Below are 4,125 nucleotides of genomic sequence, written 5' to 3'. Positions count from 1 at the left end.
AAGAACTCGCCATTTCGCAACACGAACACACCAACAACCAAAAGATGCAATCACAGTCACACCCACACCGATAAGGAAGGCCAATAGGGCAACCAAAAGGACCAAGGACACTAAGATGGCGAAAACGAAGCCCAAAACAATTTCGGAAGAGCGTAAGGGAAGAGAACGAAGCTATTAGAGAACCTCCAAATCTGATGAAACAGGGAAGAAAGAGAATTTTTAATTTAGATGAATCTGGGCAAGGGTAAACTCGAAAACAAAAAATTCAAATCATTTCCTAATAATTGACGTCACTTTTTTGGATTTTTTTTTTTTAAAAAAACGCCCAATCAGAAACCGACACGTGGCGTTGTTAAAAGAGTGTCAAAATTAGAGTGTCAAAATATCGGGATCCATTCCCATAACATAAGTGGTAAGTTACCTCTCCAGCATTTATTGTAAACATGTTAAGATCTTATTTGTTGTGAAAATAAATTGTAACGAGCGGTTAGGACTCAACAATGATTGGGAAATCGTTGTAACACTCATCAACCAGCTCAGCCAAGGGTCAGCGTTCGTTAAAGATTAACCAAGTACAACGTCTATCAAGTGCTTTTCAAACCACGTTAAGCAATGTTGGACCAATACGATTGGGTCACCATTCAAGTCGTTATTGGGCTAGCAAAACAGTTGACTAGCAGAATCAAGAATACCTGGTCAAAGCTTTCGAAGATTGATGAGTTGATATTTTATTGATTTCACTTAGTTTATTGTATAAGAATTAATCAGGAAATTGTGCTTAATTGTCCGGTATTTTCCCGTTTCTATTAATTGTGCTTAATTTGACTGGAAATTTTAATTTTAATTAATTTGAATTTTCTGAGCTAATTATTTGCATTATTATTTTCAGGGAAAATTTTGAAAACACAATTTGGGACATTTGGAGGACATCAAATAATTCAAAACTCTCAAATTAGACATTTTAAATTTTAGTTGTATTGTAATTTTAATTGTTTAAACTTTTTGGACAAACTTATACACATTGGGCCAATTTTTGACAAAAACATGATGGGCCCAAATAATAGAAAGACACTTGAAAACTTTAGGGTTTTTAAGGTGGATCCCGCCCTAATTTTTAAGACACATGGCCCTTGGAGGCTAGGAGTCGTCATATACAAAAGCTGGAGAAACATTCTCGACAGGGCAATTCGGTGGACGGAGCTTTTGAATTTTTTTTTATGTATGGAACCTTTCTTTGAAGTGTGGGATTTTGGTTGAATGAAAAAAAGAAAAGGAGTGCCAGCCGCCACTTGTCCTTAGAGGAGAATTGTTTTCGGGTGGAAGGGATTTCCAATTTTCTTCACATTTTCTTTTTGAAAGATAACTTCCGCTGATTCACCCTTGCAGCCGCCACTTTTGCATTCCTTTTATTTTGCTTTTTAAAGATTGCAAGCAACACACATTTTCATTTTATTTTATTGAAGCCGACACACTTCTTTGCTTTTGGGTTTTATTGGCAATGTTAAAAAAAAAAAAAACTGGTGGTGGCTCACGGTTCTAGAACTCCTTAATTTTATTTTGATGATTTACTAGCTGCTTTATTTTATTCAGCTTTATTTTTTTCAGCACTTTTGCATTGATGTTTCTTTGATTCCAACGGTGCTAACAACTTCACGGTTTTGCTTTTATTCACCTAAGAAAACGCTGATTTCGCTGCTAGAGTGGTCCACATGTCACGGCCTGGAGGCACTTGTTAATTTCCCTTTTGAAAAGCGCATTTCCTTGGCTTGGAGAGGTGCTGCACGTTGCAGCCACGTGCCTTGCTTGTTCCAGCATGCTTATTTCAATTGGAATTTGTAATGTTTTTATCTAAGCTGCATTGAATGAATAGTGGGGTCCGATTGATTCAAGCAGCTGTCATGTCTAGAACTGTCAAATGGGCCCATTTGATAGGTCCTGACCCTAACCCATGTGGATTGGGGGCAAAAAAACTCACAGGACCAAAAAAATATTTTATTAAAATAGTCTACAGGACTAAAAAGCCTCAAAACCCTATGGGTCAGGGCTAGTCCATTGGTCTTTTTTTTACCAAATTTCTAAAATAATCAAATGCAAATAATCTCTAATACCATACTACAAATCTACACTTCTAAAAACAACCCCTACACAACTAAATACATCATCCAAACAAATGGAAACATGTTACAAATTAGTTTATATATATATATATATATATATATATATATATATATATATATATATATATATATATATTTTATCAAATAATAAACCAATTTTCGTAGCATGGTCTTTGTAAATAAAAGAGAAAGAAGTGTTGTGGTAATTTAAATATATTTACATGCAGCTTTTAAAACTGAATTAAGAATCACGTGTGTGAGAGAAACAAATCCCGCATGTAATACAAATTTTAGCTTTATTATATTTATTTACAAATCTTAAAATTGAATTAAGAATTCATACGTGCTTTTAAAATCCACTAAAGAATGAATTATTTTGAATTAAGGCTTATTTTGCCTTTAACTTAAATAAGATATAAACTATAAATAGCATTTAGGAATACTGCATGCATATGTGATGATAGAATCTGGCTTTTAGCTTTTATTTGGTTACAAATTTTCTCTATAAAATGTATTGCATATATATCCTATTTTATAAGAATGACTAAGTAAATAAAATAATGGTGTTTCGGTATGGATTTCTGGGATCGAAAGGACTAACCTTGATGACGCGATTCTACTTTTTTTCTGGTGCGAGATCTTCAAATACCTTCGTCGTCCGTTTTTCAGACCGTCCGTCAAGTTCCAATCTTCACTCGAGAGGGGGGTACCTGTAAAGGCACTCCGACGATCAAGTTAGATGTCGGTGTAGGAGGACCCTCAATACTCAGCAAGTTGATGCTTAGAATGGAGAGAGGGTTGATACTCAGTCAGGTGTAAAAGTCTGAGTGTGAGAGAATGTGAGCGTACCTTGTTTGGAGCCTTTAATTCTTTATTTATAGGCTTTGGATTGATACGAGATTAACAGAACAAAATAACATATAAACAGAATAAAATATAAACAAACTTACCTGACATATCTCTACTGAGATATTATTTGGTACGTGATATATGATATTGTTCATTTATTCGTATTTGCGAGATGATGGGCCTCGAGGCCAATAGAGCTGGACCATCCTGATGATTCGGCCCATTTGATTAGCAAGCTTGGTCGCTCGGTTTAGCAGACCGAACGTCAGAGATATACTACCGTACATCATCCCCCCAAGTCCGAGGTGTAGGACCTGGGGTGACCGAAGGACTTTTATGAGTGTATGTGTCGTTCGGTATGGATTCCGTGCGTTTTGAGTGCGTGCGCGTTAGGTAGTCAGACATACCTGTTTGGTTCTGTGAATGACTTGGAAACGACACGATTGTGTCGTCGTTTCATCATTGAAAACGTAAGTAGTTTTTCCCGCGCTATGGTAGTGGCAGAGTCGCCAAATAAGAGCCGTTAGATCCTGTACATCCAACGGTGTGGACAGAGTAGCGGTTTCGTAACCTCCACGCCTTTAATAAGGTAATGATTTCGAAACGAACCGTCACATTGCATTTCCTCGCTATCGTCATCGTCTCTCTTGAGAAGTTCTTGCTCTGCCTAAGTGTATCCTCCCCAACTGTGTCATTCTCGCATTCCCAGGTAACAATGGCTTCCTCTTCCTCCGTTCATTCTTTACCTGATAGTAGTGATTCACCTAGGGTTCAACCAAGAGTCATAGGTTCTGTTGAGTCTTTGTTAAGCAGAGATAGGGTTTTTGTCAGTGGTGGAGTCGAGGTTGAAAATCCGAGGCAAGAATGTTCATCTTCTCCGGCTGACTACTCATGGGCATCCCGTGAGGTTGGTGATCAATACACCATTTTTGTAAACAAAGATATATTGTTAGGATGGGTAGAGGATAATTGCGTTCTTCGAACCCTAGGATATAACGCAGCCCTAAAGTTGGTTGCTTGTAGGAAAGAGGAGCAAGTCTTCCACGGAGAGGACGTTGTCGGAGAGAACTGCTTTTATTTTTATTTATGTCTGCTCTATGATATGTACATTAGGCTTCCGTTCACCAGATTCCAAATGGAAGTTCTGCAATATTTAAAC

The sequence above is a fragment of the Vigna radiata genome, unplaced genomic scaffold (assembly GCF_000741045.1).
Source record: "Vigna radiata var. radiata cultivar VC1973A unplaced genomic scaffold, Vradiata_ver6 scaffold_207, whole genome shotgun sequence".
In the NCBI taxonomy this organism is placed as follows: Eukaryota; Viridiplantae; Streptophyta; class Magnoliopsida; order Fabales; family Fabaceae; genus Vigna; species Vigna radiata.
This window is presented reverse-complemented; position numbering follows the sequence as displayed.